This window comes from Cetorhinus maximus, chromosome 6 (assembly GCF_964194155.1).
Source record: "Cetorhinus maximus chromosome 6, sCetMax3.hap1.1, whole genome shotgun sequence".
NCBI classification, from domain to species: Eukaryota; Metazoa; Chordata; class Chondrichthyes; order Lamniformes; family Cetorhinidae; genus Cetorhinus; species Cetorhinus maximus.
The window spans coordinates 128,496,209-128,521,906 of NC_135884.1; positions in this window are offsets into that span (position 1 = coordinate 128,496,209).

Below are 25,698 nucleotides of genomic sequence, written 5' to 3' on the forward strand. Positions count from 1 at the left end.
AGCCTATGGTGATATAGCCTTGTCCTCACTAAACAATCCTAACAATGGTTTGTGGTCTGAAATGATTATAAATCCAGGATTTGGTGCCACGGGGACATGGAGAGCATCCACTGCCAGTGGCAGCCATGGTGAAATTTTTTGGCATCAAAGATGATGGATAGGCCTTCTTTTTTTATCTGCTGTGGTGAGCGTTCTTGATACGTAACCTATTGGCTACTCCGTGCAGTCGTGCATCCGATGAGAGAGCACTGCTCCCACTCCGTAGGGAGATGCATCACATGTCAGCATCAATTCTTTCATCTGGTCATTATATGCTAATAGATTGGACGAGTGCAAAAATTGTTTCACCTTTATGTTTCAATCTTTCTGGGCACCTCCCAAAACCAATGTTGGTTCTTTTTGAGTAGATAATGTAGGGGTGCCAGCACTGTAGACAAATTGGGTAAGAACCGCCCATAATAGTTGAACATCCCTAGGAATGATTTGAGCTCTGAGGTGTTCTTCGGCACAGGTGCCTCTCTTATGGCTCTCCTTTCTCCTTAACTGGGTGGAGGCCCTGTGAATCTACCCAGTGGCCCAAATAGATTACATCCCTCGCTAGAAGTGTGGACTTTCCTTTTTTTAAGTGCACTCCAGGTTGCAAGAAATGCTTTAAGACCGCCAAATGCTCTTTTTCAGCGAATCCTGTCACCAACACATTGTCTAAATAGACTACAACCTGGGGCAGTCCCTGCAGCAAGCTTTCCATTGTTCTCTGAAAGATGGCACAAGAGGAGGAGACGGCAAAAGGCAATTGTGTATATTGGTACAACCCTTGGTGGGTATTAATTGTGAAAAAGTCCCAGGAGACATTATCCAACTTTAGCTCTTGATAAGCATGACTCATGTCAAGCTTTTTGTACGTTGTCCCTCCTGCAGCTTGGCATTCAGGTCTTCAATTTTTGGAATGGGGTGCCTGTCTAGATTAGTTACTTTATTAACCATCAGTCTGTAGTCTCCACAAATTTGGATGCTTTGGTTGCGTTTAAGGACGGAGACCAAGGGTGCTGCCCATTCTGACAACTGAACAGGTTGTATAATGCCCAGTTTCTCTAGTCTGTTCAGTTCATTGTTGACTTTTCCTCGCAGCATACGAATATGGTACCGGTCTTGCCTTCATGAAACGAGAGGTTGCTTCTGGATCCACATGAATCTTGGCCTAGAGGCCCTGGATTTTCCCCAGTTCATCCTTGAAGACCGTGGTGTACTTTCTAAGTAGCTCTGGTAGCCCACTTCCTCTCAACTAGAAAATTTCAGCCCATTCTAACCTAATCTCCTTTAACCAATTTCACCCCAGGAGGCTTGGTCCTTCACCTACTGCAACCATCAAGGGTAGCTTTGCTGATTGACTTCCATAATGGACAGTTGGTCTGCTTATGCCTTTTGCTTGAATGTCTTCGCCCGTGTATGTTTTTAGCTTGGCAGCTGTTTCTCCTAAACTTGATTGATGTTCATCATTATTCTAACATCTGAAGGTATGTTCCCCAATTACATGTCCACTTCCATTCTAACAGGTTTGCCATTTACTTTCACTATGACAAATATTGGTTCTGTCTTTCCAACTTTCAGATTAAACAACGAGTAAATGTCTGAATTTGTTGTTTCAGGCTCTTCTACATTGTAGATTTCATTGGGCTTCTTCTTTTGTTTACAAGCCTGCTTGAATCTTTCCTTGCACTGCCTCATCATATGTCCGTTTCTGTGACAATAGTAGCATTCGATTTTTTTAAACTGCCAATCGCTAAAGGACTGATTGTTTCCACCTCTATTAAAATTATTCCTGGATTTCATGGCTAAGTTATTTTTCTTTATTCTTCAGCTATTCTCGGCAGAGTCTTGCTTTGTTGCGCCTCTTTTGGATGAGGTTTTCCTGCCTGATGTGGAGGATGGCGCCATTTTGTGCATTTTGTATTGCTTTTGAATCCCTTACTGAGCTTTCCATGGCACCTTCTTGAAACCCAGATTCATTTCGGACAATAATCTTCTCCGAATAAAGTCCTCTTTTACACCATGCACTAAACGATCTCTGAGCATATCGTTCAGAGTCATACTGAACTCACAACGTTCCGTTAGCTGCTTGAAATTTGCCACATAGCATGCAATTATCTCACCTGGGGTTCTATTTTGTGAATTAAACCTGAACCTCTGCATCATGACTGAAGGCTTGGGTTAAAATGACCCTTCATGAGGTTCAGCAATTCATCGAAATTCTTCGAATCTGGGGCACTGGGTGCTGTCAAACTTCGAATCAGACTGTAGGTTTTGCTCCCACAAGTACTCAAGAGGATCGCTCACCTCTTCTCTTCTCCCATAATTTTGTTTGTTTGAAAAAGAACGTGAGGCGTTCTATGTATTGCGACCAATTGTCTGTGGCACGTTCAAGAGGATCAATTCTCCCAAATTGTAGCATTTTGGGAGAGGATATCTTCTTAGATTCTAATGGAGCTTGCTACTTACAATCACTGGGCGAGGTACAGTGCAGATTTCTTTTTAACTTGATTTCCTCTGTTCAATCCTGTTTTTTCCTCATCACCAGTTTGTTGTAGGGTGGCTGAGTTATACTATTAATGATAGAGTTGATTAGCAGACACTTCTTGGGTGGAAACTTTAAGTTTTTTTTACAATATACTCAGCAACATCTACATGTGCTTTCAACTCCAACTTTATCTCTACTCTGACCGCTGAGGTCACCCATGCTACTCTCCTATGGTTATTACAGATCGTGATCTCTCCTAACAAGTATTATTCTTATAGGTACATTGCACACTAAATAAAACCATAATTACCACAATGACTCAATGACCTGTTATCTTTTGCAGTGACAAAAACAAGACTGCATTATGGTTTTGCAGGCTTGCATCTCATCAGTGACACTGCTTTTTAAAAATGGAAACTATTTGACTTTGTACATCATCCAGTTTATTCTTGTTTCATTAAGACAAAATGAGCTGGATATTCAGTTATTACTATTTAAAAAGAGAAAACTCAGAAGGAATGGCGTGTTGAGTTAGTTACACTGAAATAAAACCAGAAAATGTTGGAAACATTCAGCACGTCAGAGAACAGCTCTGGTTTTAACTTAAGATAAAAGCAGAATACTGTGGATACTGAAAATCTGAAATAAAGTCAGAAAATGCTGTAAAAACTCAGCAGGTCCCTTAGCATCTGTGGAGAGAGAAACAGAATTAACGTTTCGAGTCCGTATGACTCTTCTTCAGGGCTGATTTTAACTTCCCTATCTGGCAGAAACTGGACAGGGGGGTGAAGTTAAAATAACAGGTGTACATGACCCACATCCATCTCATTTCCTTCCAGTACCTGCTGATATTAACTTGCTCTTTTGAGCAGGTAGGCAGGATACCTACCGGCAGGAAGCCTGATCCTATATGTTGATTGCAGCTGATGTTGTCATCTGTGATTTTAGGGTGGGGTGGGAGTGGTGGTCAGTTTTGGCCCCCCTACCGGGTAAACTTTGCCAAGAAACCATATCCTAGGCCAGAGCAGGTCCAGCAAGTAAATTTGAAATATAGTTTCAGGTTTTCTTGTGGGTCAGGAGGGGTGGGAATGCTCCTCCATGCATCACGAGGAAACCTTGTGTCCCTTTAAATTGGATTACACCCAAACTGGCCCCCCTCCCCCTCCACCCCTCCCCACCCCCAATCAAGGTTCTGTGCATAGTCCTTCCCTCAGGCCTGATCATGGTAAGAAATCTCCACCGCAGCCTGTTTATGGCTTTCTCCAGAACCCCTGCCCATGACCCCAGTCGCCGTCCCATTCACAATCCAGTTTCTCCCCTCAATCCCAATCATGTCCTCTGCCTTTCTGGCTTCTTTGACTACTCACAATCTCTCCTACACTCTTACTGCTTTCCTGTAAATATCAGGCCCAACATTTCAGCTTGATGACTTTTTAAGGACTGGGAGGAGTTAGAGATTTAATGGTTTATAAGGAGGCACTGAAAGGGAGAAGGTGGGATGGGAAGGGAAGAGAAAGAACAAAAGATGTCATGAATACCTAATTCATAATTTATATCTTTAACTTGTAGCTTTAGAAATTAAAGTTTTAACTGTAGCGAAATGGGGGCGTCTGAAGAATGCAGTTCAAAGAAGCGTGAAGTTAATTATATTTAAAAGCTAACCTATGTTTATCTTATAAGGTCAGGAAGAGAGTTAGGTATAGCCAAAGAGTCCCCACTTACTTCAATAATTAATTAAATTGTGTATTTATTTTCCAGATGAAAGAAAACTGAAGGAAGCTTTAAAATCATGAGGGGATTTCTGTGGGCGTAGAGAGTCTGGAGAAAGGGCAATTACATCCATTGGAAATATAAATTATTCATATAGGTACATAATCAAAGTGTACATTTCTGTTTTGAGGACATCCCAAAGCTGTGGGAGATGGGAGGTTCTTTTGTGTAATTTACCTGGGCATTTGCTCAGAAGGTAGACAGTTTCAACCTGGATGTCAAGCAATTTGCAGCTTACTGAGAAGAGAGAGCCAAAGGAAATGGATGTTAGACAGGCCTGCAATTAAGCAGAGAAAATACTAACTTCGTTCACCACATGAAACGCTGGTGGGGCTCAACCTCAGTTTGGATTTTGTGAGGAAAAGATACGGGAAAGTTCGCTTAGTTTGAAGCTAGAGGTAAAACTTATAGTGGTCCTCACAGACCCTTGTGGAAAAGAAAACAATCAGCAGAGGTAGCTTGGAAGTATTGAGAAGGTAATCAGAACAAGGGACTGAGGCATCCTCAGTTGAGAAGTATTACATGAAAGTCTTACCTTGGAGAATAGCTGGCATGCTTGGAATTAAAAGTAAATTCTGGATGACTGTGGCATACTTTTGGGTGGTCCCTACAGAAGTAAATAACTTTAAGATATCATAATGTATAAGAGAATTCTTGGAGGAAGTTAGAACTAAAATTGAGTCATCATATACAGAGATATAAACTATAGTGTTAAGTTAACAATTCTTGTTTTGTTTAGATCTTTTACACTCAATAACATTGGTTTTCACTTAAAAACGTGAAATTTTGTGGTGTAGTTCAGTTGGTTACACACTGGGTGTTTGGATTTCTCTTTAAATGTTGCCAGTCCCTAATCAGGACATAACAAAGGGAAGATCAAATGACAAAAGGGGTGATGCTGCAGGCAAAAGAGGGTGGTAATGGACTAAATAAAGAACCTGTTATGCTGAAAGGGTTACAGGGAAAGAGATGGGAGGATGGTTGTGAGTTGCACAAACACTGGCATGAACCAGTTTGGTCGAATGCTCTGTTTCTGTGCTGTACATTCTATGTAAAAAGATTGGTCCACTGAAGGTGCAAATGATTACAGCAGACCATTACCTGCACATGCATTCTGAGAAAATAGGGTTATGATCTAAGGTTGTTGAGCTCAACACTAAGGTGGGAAGGCTGTAAAATATGTAATCAGATGAGGTGCTGTTTCTCAAACTTCTCTTGAGCTTTATTGGAATAATGGCATTAGTTAGTTTGTTTTCCTTATCTTCGGCCTTATAACACGTAAATTGTTCAACGGAGTAAAGATTTAATTTTAGTGATGCCCTGTGAATACTCTGATGAATGAGATATAGATCAAGATTTATAATTGTAATGGCTCAGAATTTGCTGGAGTGGAGCACCCTGAGATGAATTGGATTATTTTCCTTACCCTTCATCTCCAAATACTTTGTACTGCAAATTGCTGGAAGTGCAAATTGATAACAGCGTGGAGAAGTCAACAGGACATCTGGGACCTTGGTGAATGCTGGGACCAATAGCCTAACCAATGAATTTTAAGGATTTTAATGACTAGCAAAGCTCTGAAGTGGTATTTTGGACAAGCTTTTGTGCCTTCGTAACATGACATGTCAATACATTGACTAAGACAGCCTCTTGCCCAGGGTTCAGGTTGGTTTTTAACTGATGAAATTCAGGAACTGAAGGTGGCTGCTGCCTACAGATAAAAGCTAGCTATATAGAACAATTCAAAGCATGATGTTATTTGTGGAATCAGCATGGTGATTGTTATTTACAAATGGATGTTGCTCCGAATAAAGTAACATGCGTTTTGAAGTTTCTGGGCCCCACTTTATGTACTCCCCAACATCTAGTCTGGGGTGTGGGAGTTAACTCTAAGTCCTGACAAGCTGAAATGAATTTTTCATTGACTTTACTCTGATGGAATTCACAACAAATCAAATATAATGATCTTCCTCTGCTGGTCAGAAGCATTTCTTGCTTTAAGTCAGTCACTAGCTTGCTTATTCTAGTCAGCAATATCCATGTCCAGCAAAGCACTTTCCAATTTGTGCTCTCTTCAGACTGAATTTTCCCAGTCCCATGGACATGGGTTTGGACAAGACTGGGTGCAAAATTAGAGAATATCACATTGGGGTGGCTCTTGACACAATTGCATCTCTAAGTACTCTTACTGGAAGTGGGATCTGACCTGCACTGGCTACCCACCCGGCAGTGGTGGGTAGCTAATTAAGCTAAATTTGGAGTCAAATTGGTGGTGCCACTGGGATCTTCTCGATATGGAGGTTGCAAGAGGCGGGTGTGAGGCTTACATCATTGGAACATGAATGAGGATGAGATGGAGCATCTGAATGTTAGTCATGACTGAGTACCAGGAATTGCTGATAGATGAGTTATGGGGTGAGAGGTTGGTGGTGTGGTGTGTAGGAGATGGCATGCGAAGATGCATTCACTGACCTTGACCACTTATGTGAGATCATTGAACTTCTTGCAGCACTGCTGCCATGTCCTTGGGGCCTGATTCTGGGTGTTGACATCCCTTGTCACCAGCTCCCATTCCCTTTTGAGGGTATTCCTTGTGGGTCTCCTGGTCCCAATGTGAACATGGACTCTCTCTCCTCCTTTCAACCTCCATCGCTAAGGCCTCCAGTACCGCATCCAAGAACTGGCAGCCCTCCCCCATTCTTGATACTGCATTTATTCAGCACCTCCTTACAGCCAATTGCAGTACTGTCAGTCAGCAGCAGCTTCCTTTACTTGGGTGCAGTTTCCCTTTAAGAGGGACAGGCTGTCTTTAAGAGGTGGAGGCTAGCTAGGACACATGCTAGCCATGCACAAGGCTAAGTCCACCAGGTCCACTGTTGAGCATTCATCAGTCAGCAGATCAAGCTCAACTGAACACTAGAATCAGGCAAGTTGGGGGGGGCAGAAGTTTGCATGTTGGCCCCCATCAATGGCACCATGCATGGGCAGTTTGCAAATCATGACCCTGTGCTCAAAATTGGGAGGGGGTGGTTGGGGAACAAATTTTTAGCCTCAAATGTTTAATGCTATAGACTCAGACAAGTTGATGAATGCAGTATTGAGAGATGCTGTCCAGTAATTTCTTCCAGTGCCTAGCAAGGAAAACTAAAGCATCCACAGGAAAATATACTGCAGATGCTAATGCATATCCATCTAGATTAACTGTAGATATAGGCAGCTGGCCTCCTATACACCCAAGAGCTCATCAGTTGGTTATACAACTACCCAAAAATTCTAGACTTGCAGCTGGTGAGGAAATTGATCAAAGGGCACAAAGCCAACTAACACGGGTAAGTTCACAAGAGACAAGTTACAAAACCACCAGTAAAATATATTGCACGTGTATACTATAAATACTGCAATAATTTTAATTCACTTTTCTTATATTCAATGGTCATTCTTTCATTGTGCAGAAAAGAAGGTTTGATATCACTGAAATTAAATACAATAGGTTATAAAAATTGTGATTCTGGGATTCTGTGCTACCATCAGGGATTATGTGACGGCAGAGAAGAGGGAACAGATCTAGGACTGCAGGATTTTTTTATTCTTTGAAGGGATGTGAGTGTCACTGGCAAGGCCAGCATTTGTTGCCCACCCCTAATTGCCCTTGAACTATTTGGCTTACTAGGCCATTTCAGAAGAAGCTAAGAGTCAACCACAGCACTGTGGATCTGGAATTACATGTAGGCCTTCCTTCCCTAAAGGGCATTAATGAACCATTATAACAATTGATGATAGTTTCATGGTCACCATTACTGAGACAAGCTTTCAGTTCCAGACATTTTATCAACTGAGTTTAAATTCCACCAGCTGCTGCGATGGGATTTGAACCCAAATCCCCAGAGCATTAGGCTAGGTTGCTAGTCTAGTGACATTATCATTATGCCACTTATATACATACCACTATATACCACAATGGGCGGACTCGTCCACTCCCATTTGCGGCAGGTGTCATGGGGGGAGAATTTGGTGGGAGGGGCAGAAATTGAGTTCATGCCAGTGCGAAATCACAGCTGGATCATCCGATGGTGTCTGCCATGACGGATTGCAAACACCGCTGGAGGCCAGCATGGACCTGATTTGCATCCCGCCGATGAGTTGTGGGGTAAGGCCCAGCCTGAATTGTCCTCCCCATTCCCAATTTACTCTTACAGGGAAACATGCCGGCTGAGAACACCTCTGGACAAGCGTGATCTGCAGAAGTCGGGACTTACCTTTAGGGTCTTGCTCAGATCATGGACACCCAAGAAGATGCTAGAGGCCTATAGCTACCAGACCCTGGAGGAACACTTGCATTGCATGGTGGGTGGACCCTTATGCATATGGCTCCGCCGCGAAGCAGCGGAAGATTTCCACACAGCAGCTTTGACTTTACTGATGCTTTGGACCTTCACAGATTTCGCCATGGGCTTGCACCATCCTCCATGCTCTCCATTGATGCTTTGGACCTGCTTCGGAACTTCACAGCCTTCGGGGGCGAGGGGGTGGTGAGGTTGGAAGGGGTGCGATGAAGATATTAGGGATCAGAGGTAAGGCCGGTGGGGGAAAAGGTGTTGGGGGTGTGAGGTTGGGAGGGGGGAGAAGGTGTTATGGGGGTGAGGTTGTGATTGGGGGAGAAGGTGTCGGGTGGGGGAGGGGTGAGGTTGGGAGGGGGAGGAAGGATGTCTGGGGGAGGAGGGAGCATAGGGGGAAGAGGTTGTAACAGGGGAGAATGGTGCAAGTGGGGAGGTATGTGTAAGAGGGGAGGAAGGTGTAAGGAAGGGAGTTTAGAGGAGGGAAGGTGTCTGGAGGAAGGAGGGAGTTCAGAGGGGGGAAGGTGTCTGGGAGGAGGAGGGAATCCAGAGGGGTAATGTGTCCTGGGAAGGAAGGTGTCTGGGGGGGGAAGGAGTAAGCGTGGAGGTAGGAGTAAGGGTGGAGGAAGGTGTAAGGGTGGAAAAAGGTGTAGGGGGGGAGGAAGGTGTTGGGGGAGGTGGAATGTCCAGGTGAATGTGCAAGGGAGGGTTCTGAGGAGTCAATGACTGTCTCCTGGCGAGAAAACTCAGGGTGGGCGTGGTAGGATGGAATGGTGAGTGTGAGAGGGGGCAGAGAGAGCCCCTTTCTGGGGGAATGAGAGGGTGGGGTTACATTGGCAGCGGTATAAGGGGTGGCAAGGGTGGTTGGTGGGGACACAGAGGCAAACATGGACCCTGGGGGTGGGAAGGAGGGGGTCAGGGAGGTCAATGTGGATGGGGTGGGATTTTCAGGAATGTATACGTTCACCTGGACACTCCTGAAGGAGAATGGTTTGGGCTGTAGGGTAACAGTAGGGGGATCGAAGGTGATGCCAGGGTTTGGACTGTGATGGGGGAAAGGACAAGGGTGACTGGGGGAGGGGAAAGCTCAGGGGAGCTAATCAAAAACCATGATGTGCCAATCAAAAGTGAGCAGAGCCTCGTGTTGGACGGGCACAGGTACTGCATGTGAACGCAATCAGAGGGTGGGCGGAGATGCAAGTCAGCTCAGATGGATAACATGAAAGAGAACCCCAGAAGGCAGCATTGAAAATGCTCAGGACAGTGAGATGATTTTGACCGATTCAGGCTTCATGTGCATTGGACACTGCTTGCACGGGGCTCCGAAAGGCCCTGCCACACACACTTCTCCCTCCAGAATCACTCATGGTCTGGCTGCGTGCTGCTGAACTGCTAGTGGGGGACGCGGGGTGGGGTGTGGATGCAGGAGGAGGACTCGCGAAGCCTGTAAATGAAGCTGAAAGGCACCATTTCACATTATTCATTGAAAGTGAATATATTTTCAGATTATAACGTGACAAAATGTATTCACCTGTGCAACCACTTGTGATCAGAATTTAACTTTTCTAGGCCGACCACTTCTTCTAGGTGCTGCCCTGACATCTGCAGGAGGAACGGACACAGCCTGTGCAATTTTTGGCCTCGTTGCCTCTGATGACTCTGGCATGTGTCCTCTAGAGAGCTGAGGCTTTTAGGGCCCTGGCTTGCTTTGGCTGTCCTCCTGTGCACCAGCTGCTCCCTCTGTGGTGACAGAGGATGAGGTTGAGGGGGTCACAAGCAAAGGGAACTCGGAGGGAACGGACAGCCTCTGAGATTCCAGAGTGCATAACCTAGGGGTGTCCAGATGCCGCTCATCCTTCCTTCGGGTGCTCGAGTACCCCTGCCTGACTCCTTGAGGGGAAGAAGCACCTGGAGGGACACCATTTCCCTCTTGCATTGCCACTGCAGGAACTCACCCATGGCTACCGCGATGGAGTGCAGGTCTGTGCACATCTCCAAGTTCTGCTGGACCGGGGATTCCATGGTGTCCACCGTACTTCACATGGAGACCTCCATGCACTCACATGTGGCTACCACTTCATCAGAGAGCAGGCGGACACACACCTCCTACTCATGTGCCACTCTGTTGAGGGCTTCCAACAGCTCGCATGATGTTCCCCCGCCTTCTTCTGACTCTCCACAATGAGTTGGAAGGCTGAATCCAGAGGCTCATCATCTGACTTGGTCCTCACAGATTCCTCTTCCCCATCAGTCCTCCGAGTGCTGGGGAACTTGGCTGAACCTGCCTCCTCCTGCTTTGTTACAGTTCACTAGGAGTCTGAGTTGCTGTGGCAACATGGATTGTTACATGCATTCTATAGTTTGGAGCTATTGATAATGATGGTAGAGGCTACAACTTTCTTTCCATCACATGGCTGACCTTTCCCGTTCTTACTGCCTGCCATTGGTGTGTATTGGGAGGATTTGCAGGTTGATACTCAACCTGTTTGGCCACATTATGAACACACCTCCTTGACCATCAAATCCTGCAGTGGGACTTGAATCCAGAGCTTCTGACTCAGATGCAGGGATGCTGCCCACATCATCTCAAGACCTTCTATATTAGGTTCATAGAGAGATACAATTGGAGTAACTTTTCATCATGAGCACCCCTGGAGTAGAAATTTGAAGTGGGAATGGATCTGCAATTTGTCTGAATGTTCCAGTGGTTTTTTATTCAGGAGCTGTGAAAATTTACCCTTACACACTGTATCTCAAAATCATTTTAATTCATTCATTCACTAGATGTGGATGCCATTGACAAGGCCAGTATTTATTGCCCATCTCTAATTGTCCTTGAGAAGGTGGTGGTGAACCACCTTCTTGAACTGCTGCAACCCATGCGATAAAGGTACAGCCTCAGTGCTGTTATACAGGGAATTCCCAGTGATAACGAAGGAGCAATGAGACAATTCTGGTGGTGTGTGACTTGGAGAGGAACTTGGCGTTAGTGGTGTTTTTTTTGCACCTGCATCCTAAGTGGTAAAGGTTTCGGGTTTGGAAGGTGCTGTCAAAGGAGCCTTGACGAGTTACTGCAGTGCATCTTGTAGTTGATATACACTGCAGCCAAGTTGTGGTGGTACATGGGGTATCAGTCAAGCAGGCTTCTTTGTCTTGGATGGTGTCAAGCCACTTAATTGTTGTTGTTGCAGTCAACCATGCCAGTGGAGAGTCTTCCATTACACTCCTGACTTGTACCTTGTAGATGGTGGAAAGGCTCTGGGGAGTTGGCAGGTGAGTCACTCACCAAAGAATACCCAGCTTCTGACCTGCTCTGTTATTCACAGTATGTTTGTGGCTGGTCCAATTAGGTTTCTGGTCAATGGTGGCCCCCAGGATGATGATGGTTGGGAATTTGATGATGGGAATGCCATTGAATGTCAAGGGGAGATAGTTAGCCTCTCTCTTGTTGGAGATGGTCAATGCCTGGCACTTGCATGTGCAACTGTTAAGTGCAACTTATCCACCCAAGCCTGAATGTTGTCCACGTTTTGCTGCACCTAGTTACAGACTGCTTTATTATCTGGGAAGTTGTGAATGGAATTGAATTTTCTTCGTGAATAACTTGACTGGTTGGTTGTTTTGCAGAAAAGTTCAGCTAAACTTTTGCAAAGAATCGTACAGATGTTACTAGCTGAATATTCATATCAGCATACAGTGAAATAGTCAAATATGACTTGAACTGCTTCTGCAATATGTACACATTCTGTAAGGTATAGCTCTCCAAGAGTTTTGCAGATTTAGCATTTGAGTTGTGCTTTCAAACTAATTAATGTGTATCTTGGTACATTTTTATACCTGTCAAATACTTTTTATTGACACAGCACATATTAGAATTCTCATGGAGCCACATCTCTGCCTAGATCCAGGATATCTTCTTTTGTATCAATAATACACGTAACATTTACCAATATTCCTCAGTGCTAATTTAAATAGTTTCTATAAGAACATTTATAAAATGCACAGATCCATTGAACATTATTTAGATTAAATCATCTCGAAAGAAAAGTAACACACATTTCCCTTTTATTGAAATGTTAGTGTGGAAATGCTGCTCAATCCTTAATAAAAGAATGATTTCATGAGACACGTATAGGACTGGGTTTAAAAAGAAAAACAGCTAAATAGAAGGCATTTCAGTTTACTGGACAATACAATGTACAATACAGTCCAGTACAATATAAAATACTATAACAATAGAGAGGAAAAGCAGAAAATGTCTTGCACTGGGTGAATTATAATGAAATTGCATTTAATACTGATTTTAACTTTAATTAAATCCTGGATTGGGAATTAATGCCCTTGGATTAAGATCTCTTTTACTGCTAATTTTTATTTTAGGCAACATCTGCTTTATCAGAAGAACAGGTACTTATTGTTGCAGGAGAAACTAAGTGTAAAAACATTCCATCCCCTGGGAAAGTAGAACAGTATAACAGAAGCTTCTGATAAAGCTGCACAGATGTTGGCACAAATAAACAGTTGCATCATCTGTAGCTTAGCTAATATACTAATGCTGTGCATGTTTGATACCAATGGATGATTGCCTATGTGTCTTGTATTACAAATGTGTAAACTTATTAAATACATGGTTATGATTTTATATATTTAGCACATGGAATGTTTCCCCTAGATAACGTGATTATAATTTTTTGAAAGAAACACTTTCGTATTTGGTGTTTAATGGAAACCACTTTAAAGAGAACACTTCAGGTAAAATACAGCAGGTGATCAGAATGATAACCATGATTTGCAAAGATAACTCAGTGGCACACTGTAGGAATGTTTAAACATATGGGGTAGGATTTTACGCGTCGGCGAGTGGGGGCGGGGTCCGCTCGCTGACACGTAAAATGACACGTGGTGACATCGAGGGAAACTCCCGACGTCACCGTGCCCCATTTAAATTTTCAGGAAGGCGGGGGCGCAGTGAAATCAGCTGTGCGCCCGCCGACCTGTCAATGGCCACTTGATGAAGTTTCATGTAGCTTTTAAAAAATTTTAATAAAGTTTTTTTGACAATTATGGACATGTCCCAACTCATGTGACATTCTCACATGAGGGGACATGTTAGGGAAATTTTATTTTTCTATTTTAAGGTTTTTGACATTTACAGCCGATCTCCCTGAGGCAGCACTTAGCCTCAGGGAGATGAATGCGCTCTTTCGTGCGCATGTGCGAAAGAGCACACTCTCGAATTTGGGATTTCCACCCCCTCGCCTGCACAGGGAGCGCATAGCGCTTCCCTGCAGACGTCACGCTGGGTGGGCCTTAATTGGCCCGCCCACGTAAAATGGTGCCGCGCCTCTGATTAGGGGTGCCAATTGGAAGCGCGCCTGTGTGCGCCCGCCCTTCAACTTCCCCCCTGACAGAGGGAAAATTCAGCCAATGAATTACTTTAGTATATTGTGCTAGAACTATCTTTTAAAGTAAAACTTTAACAGTTTGGTGGTTTAAATAGAAGTAAAGCTGATGTATATTTGTTTGTCATGTTCATTGAACAGGCCATCGCTAAGTGCTCTTAAATTTAATACTCATGGAACATTTTCTGATTATTGATTCAAGAATCAGATTGCTTTGGTATGATGTATTTTGCATATTAAAACAGGTAATATTGAGTCCTTTACTTATTTAATCACTTTTGTAGCATATGAATTATTTTAATTTTTTGTTAGTCTCTCCAGTTCACATATTTATTTTAGCTTATCTTCACACACAGATTTTTCCCCCTTGGGGAGTAGTGGGAGGTGGTGGAAGGATTCCCAGGCTGATTGCCAGCCTGTTGAAGCACATCATGCGCACTCCTTCCTTGGCTAACCAGTCTTGGCATGGGATTCAAATCCAGAGCTTCTAACCTAGAGGTAAGAGCACTACCACTGCACCACAAGACCTCCTAGTGCATGCATTGATTAGGACTAAAGGCACTGATTGGCGTGCAATAAAAATGCTTTGAGTCAACCACAGGAAGATAACCATTTGAACTGTGACTGTCCATCTATGACTGCCTGTTTGTTTGTATTTTTGTCTTCTTGCCTGTTTTTCATGACCTATCTTCATTGAAACATGTTGGCTGAGAGGAATACAGCTTTCAGTTTAGTGCTGTATCTGAAAGATGATAGTACTACACCACAACTGCACAGAAGTGTCGGTCTAGATTATATGTTCAAATCGTTGGAGTGTGGCTTGAAACTATGACCTTCTGACTTAACACCAATCCAAGCTGAAATAATTAATTGCTTTTTATAGAATCTCAAAATTAAGATACATAATTGTTCATTTGATGCACTGATCTGTATGTTTCGTAGACTGCTGTTAAATACATTGCAAGGCTATTTATTTTTTCAGTAAAATGTATGTCTCAAACATTGTATAATTCCAGATGCACTTCTGTTGCTCATACATTATTGGAAAGGTGTCCATGAAAGCTGTATGACATCTCTATTCTGTCCAGATCAGCTTAATAAATCTAAATTACTCAATCACTAATTCGGTATTGTCATGAACATTGTGTGTGCTGGAAAGGTTTGTGAAAAATGTTGAAATCAAATTTGAAAGTCAGAGCTTCTAACCACTAGAACTAGGGGACACTGTATTAGAACTAGAGGACACCATATAAAAATAAGGGGTCTTCCATTTAAGCCAGAAATGAGAGGAAATTTTTTCTCTCAGAGGGTCGTGAATCTTTGGAAATCTCTTCACCGGAGAGCAGTGGAGGCAGGGCCAATGAATATTTTTAAGGCAGAGGTAGATTCTTAACTAACAAGGGAGTCAAAAGTTATTAGGGGTAAGGCGCGGAATGTCGTTTTGAGGCCACAATCAGTTCAGCCATTATCTTATTGAATGGTGGAGCAGGCTCAAGGGGCCAAATGGCCTACTCCTGCTCCTAATTTGTACGTTCGTATGTAAATAATCTGATGCCTACAACCATTGAACAGAACACTTTGGCTCTTCAAAAATTAAATCTTTTGATGTCATGTGAAGAATAAAACCTGGAATAAGAATTATATTAAATTGTGCGTGCGGCAGTGTTCTCAAAGAATTTTGAACTCTTTAAGGAATAGGCCTAGAAATTCTGATGTGCCTGACTTGCCTGTGCTCAAATGGGGGAGTGCGAAGAGCTGAGATTTTGGGTCTTGGGAGAGAATTTTTGGCTCAGCGAGCGGGGCTGGGGACTGCTCGCTGAGGCATATAATGATGTGGGGTGACGTCAGGGGTGCGTCCTGACGTCACCGTGCGTCATTTAGATTTTCAGTTTGGCGGGCGCACATCCAACTCAACTGCGCACCTGCCAAACTGTCAAAGGCCTGTTAAGGCCATTAATTAACTAATTAAGGCTATTGAGAAAGCTGCCCATCCAACCCTAAGGTTGGCAGGTAGGCAAAGCACCCAGGCAGCCTTCGCATTTTTCATGGAATCTCATCCACGGGCGGATGAGGTTTCATGAAGGGTTTTTAAATTAAATACATTTTTTCATTAAAGTTCATTGACATGTCCTAGCTCATGTGACACTGTCACATGAGGGGACATGTCTTAAATTTTTTTTTTCTTTATTAAAACTTAAAATTTATCACCCTGAGGCACCTCTGCACGCATGCGTGAAAGAGCGCACTCCCGACTCAGGGAACCCCACCCCCTGCCCTCACAGGGAGCGCACAGCGCTTCTGGGTACATGTCTTGCTGGGCAGGCCTTATTTGGCCCGCCCACATAAAATGGCGGCACAGGGACGCCGATCGGGTCTGCCCGCGCCCGCTGCTGCACACACCCCCCCCGACGGGGGGAAAATTCTCTCCTTGGACCTTAACTTTTATAGATGCCACTGCAGTAGGGGCCTGTTGCATGGACCTTGGAGTCTAAGGTGAAAAGATCACAGGACTTGGGAATGCTAGTGGCTGGTGGTTTAGGAGGTTAAACGATGATCAAAGTTACATGACTTACTTTGAAGAAAACAAATTAGAAACGGAAAATGACTATTTGTCTCTATTCTGTCTTTCTTATTGTGACTCTTCTTCTGTCTTACAGATGTTAGAAATTAGAATCTTTGTCTTACAGGAGTATTTGATTCTCATTGAACTTTTCTGTCAAAACGTGCAGGCGGAGAATGTTTTCAAAATTCAATGGATGTTATTCGAAGATTGAATAAAGAAAGCAATCTTTAACCTTCTCTTTCTTTCTCTGATTTCAGTGCCTTACTTACTCTTTCCGACACCAGTCTCTCGTCTCTTTCTCTCTGATTCCATTCTCTTTCTCATCTCCTGCTTTTTCCCTGATCCTAGTCCAACTCCATTTATGTGACAAAGCTGGTTGATCCTTATCTGTACCTCAAAACTCTGTGAAAAATTTCAGTCAGTATTTCTTCTGGTGGGGTAATCCAGAACAAGGGGACACAATCTCACAATTAGAGCTAAGTCATTTAAGAATTAAATCAGGAAGCAATTTTTACCGTAGAATTGGTAGCAGAGATGGGAAACTCTCTACACGAAAAGCTGAGCACGCTGGGTCAATTTAAATTCTCATGGCCAAGACTGATAGATTTTTATTAGGGTGTCAAGGGGTGTGGATCAAAGTGGGTAACTGAAGTTGAGATACAGGTCAGCCGTGATATGACTGAAAGGTGGAAAAGGTTCAAGGGGTTAAATAATCTTTTTCTGCTCCTATTTTCCTTCTACGCTTTCTCACCCTCCCAGCCAGAGATAGAAGCCTCAATCATTTATTCCCATGAGGCTAATGTTTTTTTTGAATTTGTTCATGGGATGGGTGCATTTCTGGCTGGGCCAGCATTTATTGCCCATCCCTAATTGCCCTTGCTAGGCCATTTCTGCATCAACCACTTTGCTGTGGGTCTGGAGTCACATGTAGGCCAGACCAGGTAAAAATGGTAGATTTCCTTTCTTAAAGGACATTAGTGCACCAGATGGGTTTTTGCAACAATCTTTTATTGAATTCAACTTTCACCACCTGCCATAATGGGATTTGAACCCAGTTCTTCAGCACATTACCCTCATCTGGAGTATTAGTCCAGTGACAATACCACTAGACCACTGCCTATTTGCCACCCTGCTGATTTTTTAAACCTAATGATAGAAAGAATGAAAGTATGGCTACTGACCTGCATTTCAACTTCTAATGATATTAAAAGGCTGTCTATCCTGTCAACACATTTCTAACATTACAATCTTTGTCAGCCACTAATCTTTCATATATCGCACAGCCATAGACAAGTTGGCCCCTTTAAGTTACCACTTATGCATAGCAGTCACGCAAAAAAATTTAAGGGCCTGTGCACTTAAACAAATCGCTCGTGTATTAAAGTTTGAGGGTGTTGTTTGTACTGCTGCTTTTTTCAGTGTGCTCCAAATTGAAATAAACTTAAGGGCATTATTTAGTCAGATATATGTTCTGGCATTATGGATGTGGCAAGACTTTAGTCACGTAACCCCATAAAAGGGATGACCACTTTTAATGGTTCTGATTGGTTTGAGATTATCTTAGTCAAGAACAAGGCATTGTTATTATATTCTTACAACGCTTTTGATTGGAGATTTTTAATGAGTAACATTTCCTACTTTTCACCCTATTCAAAATAAAATGCAGTAGGCTCTTGGGGTAGGTTTTAGTTTTGGTCAATGTAGTAATTATGGTTTTATTTAGTGTGTAATGTACCTTTAAGAATAATACTTGTTAGGGAAGACCACATGATCTGTAGTAACCAATAGGAGAGTGGTGTGGGCTACCTCAGCAGTCAGTGTAGAGGTAGGTTGGAGTTAAAAGCACACGTGTAGTTGCTGCTGAATATATTGTAAATAAACTTAATGTTTCCACCCAAGAAATGTCTGCAGTTTGTGGAGCTGCTGCTGAGTACATTGTAAATAAACTTAACGTTTCCACCCAAGAAATGTCTGCAGATCAACTCTATCACTAATAGCACAACTCGGCCACCCTACAACAAACTGGCAATGAGGATAAAACAGGATTGAACAGAAGAAATCATGTTAGAAAGAAACTGGCACTGTATCTCACCCAGTAATTGTAAGTAACAAGCTCTGTTAGAATTGAAGAAGTTATCCCCTCTCAAAATGCCACAATTTGGGAGAATTGATCCCTTTGAACCAGCCACAGATGATTGGTCTTATTACATAGAACGCCTCATGTTCTTTTTTCAAGCAAATGAGATTACGGGGTAAGAGAAGAGGTGAGCTATCCTCTTAAGTACTTGTGGGAGCAAAACCTATGGTTTGATTCAAAGCTTGATGGCACCCAGTGCCCCAGATTCGAAGAATTTTAATGAACTGGTGGACCTTGTGAAGTGTTACTTTCAACCCAAGCCCTCAGTCATGATGCAGAGGTTGAAGTTTAATTTGCGAAATAGAGCCCCGGGTGAGACAATTGCGTGCTGTGTGGAAAATTTGAAGCAGCTAACAGAACATTGTGAGTTTGGTATGACTCTGAATGACATGCTCAGAGATCGTTTAGTAAGTGGTGTGCAAGAGGACACTATTCAGAAAAGATTATTGTCCGAAGTGAATCTGGATTTCAAGAAGGTGCTGGAAATAGCGCTGGCCATGGAAAGCGCAGTAAGAGATTCAAAAGCAATACAGAGTGTGCAAAATGGCACTGCCCTCCACATCGAGTGCGAAACCTCAGCTAAAAGAAGCACAAAAAAGCGAGACTCTGCTGAGAAGCGGAAAACAGCTCCCACTAGCCAAAGAATAAAGAAAACTAACTTAGCAGCAAAATCGAAGAATAATTTTAATAGAGGTAGAAACAAGCGGTCTTTTAGCGATTGGCAGTTTAAAAAAATCGAATGCTACTATTGTCACAGAAATGGACCTATAATGAGGCAGTGCAAGGAAAGGTTCAAGCAGGCTTGTAAACAAAAGAGGAAGCCCAATGAAATCTACAACGAAACAACAAATTCAGACATTTACTCATTAATCTAAAAGTTGGAAAGACAGAACCAATATTTGTCACAGTGAAAGTAAATGGCAAACCTATTAGAATGGAAATGGACATGGGAGCTACCACTACAGTAATTGGGGAACATACCTTCAGACATTTAAATAATGGTGAACATCAATTAAGTTTAGAAGAAACAGCTGCCAAGCTAAAAAACATATACAGGTGACATTCAAGTAAAAGGCATAAGCAGAGTAACTGTCCATTATGGAAGCCAATCGGCAAAGCTACCAGTGTTGGTACTGAGAGGCAGAGGACAAAGCCTTTGAGGGTGAAATTGACTAAGGGAAATCAACCCTGATTGGCCACTGAGATTCCAAAAGGAAGCTGGAAGCATTTCTGTTCCGAAAAAGGAGTGTGTAAGGACTCAACAACCTGAAGAAATGCAGACTGTCTTAAGCCAAAACCTCGAAGAACAGCAGAAGAAACTCGAAGAGACCCTGCTTTATGACAGGGTTCAAGACGAGGTGAGTAACCTTCAAAGGGAAAAAGAAAACTTGTTGAAATACCTTCACACACTACAAGATTCCCTCAGGTCAAAGTCTGTACCTCTGGAAAAGTATGAAGAGAAACAATAAGAATTCAACACCTCCCTGAACAAACTGAAGAATCAGTTGGCAGAGAGGATTTTCCAGGAGGCAGCAAACAACTGCAAAAGAGAGATGGAAAAGTTGAAGAATCAGCTAAATGAAGCCAAAGAGGCTTTGGAAGCAAAAGTCGCAGAATTTTCCAAGAAGCAAACAGATAATGAAATTTTGGGAGACCCAGCCACTGAGTTTGAGCTTGCATCTGAGAGAAATCTGACCAGTAGTCAAAAAGAAGGCTGAAATTAAAGTCTGCGCTAGAAAGAAGGCACATAGAAAGAAGATGCAGAAATACTAATAGGGCCTTAATTCTGGCAGCATACAAATACGCTTTCGCACTTAGGCCTGGAAATCAAATCGCAAACGCTGATGCCGTTAGCCGTTTGCCTTTACAAGAAAATGATGAGCATGTCCCAGTTCCACAGAAACTTGTTTTACTGTTAAATTTCTTAGATTCCCCGCTGATGTGCTCGACAGATCATGGAGTGGACAAGTCGGGACTCCTATCTCAGATACGAGAACAAGTGCTGCATGGTTGGTCACAGGAGCCTGTATCTGATGAAATAAAACCGTACTTCAACAGAAGACATGAAATAACCAGTCAGGATGCCATCTTATTGTGGGGAGCATGAGGGATAGTTCCTCCAAAGGGAAGGGAGCCACTTTTAATTGAACTATACAGTGCCCATCCAGGAATTTCCCGAATGAAGACTGTAGTATGCAGCTATCTATGGTGGCCTGGGATGGATGGCGAAATAGAGAGTACGGTAAAGCATTGTGTGCAATGTCAGCAACTGCAAAAGTTGCCAGTGACAGCTCTGTTACATCCATGTAAGTGGCCAGGTAGACCCTGGGTGCGGTTACCCATTGACTACATTGGACATTTCCTCGGAGCAATGTTTCTGCTCATTGTCAATGCCCATTCAAAATGGTTGGACGTATATGAGGTGAAGTCACCAATGTCTTCTGCCATAATTGAGAAGCTATGTCAAAGTTTTGCCGTTAATGGACCAGCAGAAGTAGTCGTTTCTGCAAGCGGCATGGCATTTATGATTGCTGAATTTCAACGGTTTATCAGTCTCAACGGCATCACTCATGTGAAAGCTGTACCATACCACCCTTCCTCAAATGGACTGGCCAAAAGGGCAATTCATACATTCAAGCCAGGCATGAAGAAGCTAACTGGCGATTCCTTGGCAACCAAGCTAGCAGGCTTTCTTTTTCATTACAGGACAACCCCTCACACAACAACAGGTGTCACACTTGTGAAGTTATTGTTGAAATGCCATCTCAGGACAAGATTGAGCTTAATAATGCTGAATTTAGAGGGGAAGGTGGAAAGGAGTCAGGGAAGCCAGAAACCAGACATGAATGGCATAGCTGCAAGAGGAAATTTACCGTGGGAGAGCTGGTATACGTGAAAAACTTTGGGGAAGGACCAATGTGGTTACCGGGTGAAATAAGTGCGGTGACTGGACCTCTATCTTACCACGTGGAGGTGGAAGGCTGGATCATCCGTAAACATGGGGACCATTAATGGAAGAGAGAGACAAATCACTAAGATATGGTTCCACCAGTGATCATAGCCGGGTCTGCGTTTCCTGTTGAGGATGCTCAACCCAGGACTGACATGTCTGATGTTCCTGTAAGAGTTGAGGATATAGAACTGCAAGTGCCCACCAAAGCACCTGATGTTCAGGCAACCCTGGAAAAGGAGGTTCCTGACAAAGAATCTGAAGTTGTGGAGCTGCGACGTTCCACACGTACCAGGAATCTTGTAAATCCCTTACCCAGTGTAAATATTATGCTGTCTTGAAAAATATGCACTTGTAAATATAATATGCAGAGCTGAGTTAAAGGGAGAGGAATGTAGTAATTATGGTTCTATTTAATGTGTAATGTACCTTTAAGAATAATATTTGTTAGGGAAGATCACATGATCTGTAGTAACCAATAGGAGAGTAGCGCGGGCTATCTCAGCAATCAGTGTGGAAATAGAATTGGAGTTGAAAGCACATGTGTAGTTGCTGCTGAGTATATTGTAAATAAACTTAAAGTTTCCACCAAAGAAGTGTCTGCAGATCAACTCTATCACAAACAGCACAACTCGGCCACCCTACAACAATCAGTAATGTAAAATGGATGACAGCCAAACAGCAGCCCATTTTACATCTCTGACAATGTTTCCTGTACATTGACCAATAGACTGCTCTCAATGGGTATAAAAACTGGGAGAGAAGTAACACTAGCTGCTGATTGGCACCAAATAGAAGTTGGATCATGATGAAAGTTAAGAGATTTTGTGAATAAATGCTGTCAGGATCCTTCCACTATTTCTCCAGAAGGCAAATAGGCTTTTCGATGTCAACTTGCTTTCCTGTCTGTACACCAGAACTTTTCTGGTGCAATAATGCAGTAAATGCCTACTATAAGAGAAAAAGCTGTGAGATCAGCTTTATTTTCCATTTAGTAACCAAGGACTAATTTGAATAGATTTTTAAAATGTATTTTCTCCCCATTATACCTTAAAACATTCTTTTTTTAGATGTAGGCTGAATGTGTCTTGATTCTGCATTAAGGGGAGGATTTTTCCCTTGACGGGCGGGTTGGCGGGGGAGGGCAGGGGTGGTCGGGAAGCCAACCGCCCCTCGCGATTGGGGCCGGACCATGATTTCACGCTGGTGGACCACTTAAGGCTCGCCCAGCGTGAAACGCGAGCGGCAGCGCTCAGCGCTTGCTGTGTGGCAGGGGGAGGAGGGCAAGCGCAAACTTCACGCATGTGCGCAAGTGCGTGCTGGAAAAGCTCTCTCAGGCACAGAGCTGCCTCAGGGAATTGAACATTTTTCAAAATAAAAAATAAAGATTTCTGAAATGCTATAAAACATGTCCCCTCATGAGCAGAGACATGTTATAAATTAAATTTAAACATTTTTATTTTATTTTTGTTTGCTGTTGGAAACCTCATCCCTCCTGTGGATGAGGTTTCCTAAAAAAATGCAAAGGCCGCTTGGCCTTTTCGCTTTTCAGCGAAAAATGTCCTTCAATTGCCCTTTTAATGGCCTTAATAGGCCTTTTAATTGTCGTCAGGTGCACTGCCGACTCTGGCGCGTGCCCGCCAACCAAAAAATCGCGCGAGTACGCAATGACGTCGGGACGCTCGCCCGACATCATTGCGCGTCATTTTACACTTGGGTCAGGTTGGGCACACAGCTGCCGGACAAGCTGAACATTCTCCCCTAAGTGTCCATTAGTGAATACATCTATATTACTTCCCCAAAGGTAAATGAGGCTGGGGACATAATAAAAGGGAAGCAGGAAATGGCAGAGGAGCTGAATAAATACTTTGCATCAGTCTTCACGGTAGAAGACACTAATAGCATCCCATAAATACTAAATAATCAAGGGGCAAGGGTGGGGGAGGAAATAAATACAATAACTATCACTAGAGAAAAAGTACTAGGGAAACTATTGGGCCTAAAGGTCGATAAGTCCACTGGACTTGATGGGTTGCATCCTAGGATATTAAAGGAAGTAGCTACACAGATAGTAGACGCACTGGTAGTAATCTTCCAAATATCCTTAGATTCTGGAAAAGTCCCAGAAGATTGAAAGACTGCCAATGCCACGCCGTTATTCAAAAAGGAAGGGAGACAAAAAACAAGTAGCTATAGGCCAGTTAGCTTAACATCTGTCAATGAGAAAATGTTAGAGTCTAAAATAAAGGATGTCATAGCAAAGCATTTAGAAATGCATAATATAATCAAGGAGAGTCAGCATGGCTTCATGAAGGGGAAATCAGGCCTGACAAATTTATTAGAATTCTTTGAGGAGGTAACAAGTAGGATAGATAAAGTATTACCAGTAGATGTAATATATTTGGATTTCCAAAAGGCATTCGTTAAGGTACCGCACATAAGGCTAATTAATAAGATAAGAGCCCACTGTGTTGGGGGCAGTATGTTAGCATGGATACAGGATTGGCTAACTAATAGAAGACAGAGAATCGGGATAAGGGGGGCATTTTCAGGTTGGCAACCTGTAACAAGTGGAGTGCCACAGGGATCAGTGCTGGAGCTACAATTATTTACAATATACATTAATGACTTAGATGAGGGGAGTGAATGTACTATCTTCAAGTTTGTGGATGACACAAAAATAGGTGGGAAGGCAAGTGGTGATGATAACACAAAGAGTCTACAGAGGGATATAGACAGGCTATGTGAGTGGGCAAAAACTTGGCAGATGGAATATAATGTGAGAAAATGTGAGGTTATGTACTTTGGTAGGAAGAATAGAGGAGCTGAATGTTATTTAAATGGAGAAAGACTGCAGAAAGCTGCAGCACAGAGGGATTTGGGAGTCCTCGTGCATGAATCCCAAAAAGCTGACATACAAGTTCAGCAGGTAATAGGGAAGGCAAACGGAATGTTGGCCTTTATTTCAAAGGGAATGGAGTATAAAAATAGGGCAGTCTTGCTAAAACTATACAGGCACTAGTTAGATCACACCTAGAATACTGTGAATAGTTTTGGTCCCCTTATCTAAGGAAAGATATACTGGCATTGGAGGCAGTCCAGAGAAGGTTCACTGGTTGATCTCAGGTATGGAGGATAGGTTGAGTAGGTTGGGCCTGTACTCATTGGAGTTTAGAAGGAGAGGTGGCCTTATTGAAACATATAAGATTCTTAGGGGGCTTGACAGGGTAGATGCTGAGAGGTTGTTTCCCCTTGTGTGAGAGTGTATGACCACAGGGCATAATCTCAGGGTAAGACAGAGATGAGGAGGAATTTTTTCTCTCAGAGGGTAGTGAATCTATGGAATTCTTTATCGTAGAGGGTGGATTGTTAAGTATATTTGAGCCAGAGATAGATTTTTAATCAATAAGGGAATCAAGGGCTATGGGGAAAAGGCAGGAAAGTGGAGTTGAGGATTATCAGATCAGCCATGGTCTCATTGAATGGCAGAGCAGATTTGATGGGCCAAATAGCCTGCTTCTTATCCTATGTCTTATGGTCTTATGATTTGCCATAGGCACACTGAATAATACCAGCTCAAGAGAATGGAGCAAGTTTAATCTCTGTATATGTCTTCATTTCTGTGACATTGCATTTCTGATCAGAAGCAACTCTTCTTTTCATAGAGATATTAACCTTGAATTTCCTGGTAAAATAACAGTGAAATTTAGGCTGGCTACTGTGCCAATGGGAACCTATGCCAAAGTTTTCTACTGTGCCAAATTTTCTATGCTGGCACGTAAATACCAGTGTAAAGCAAGCACAAGTATAGCACTCTAAACTAGTAGACATTTGTGCTACAATTAAAAATAATGTATTCTAATCAGAAAATAAAGAATTTTGTAAGCCTTTGCATTGCTGTTTAGCACCATTTTTTTGTAAAATCAGGAAATTTGCATATGTAGAGTGTGAAACAGCTTCACAACAAAAGTGCTACATCATTTAGTGGTCAAGCAGAAGCATAAAACTTGCATACCGAGGGGAAAGA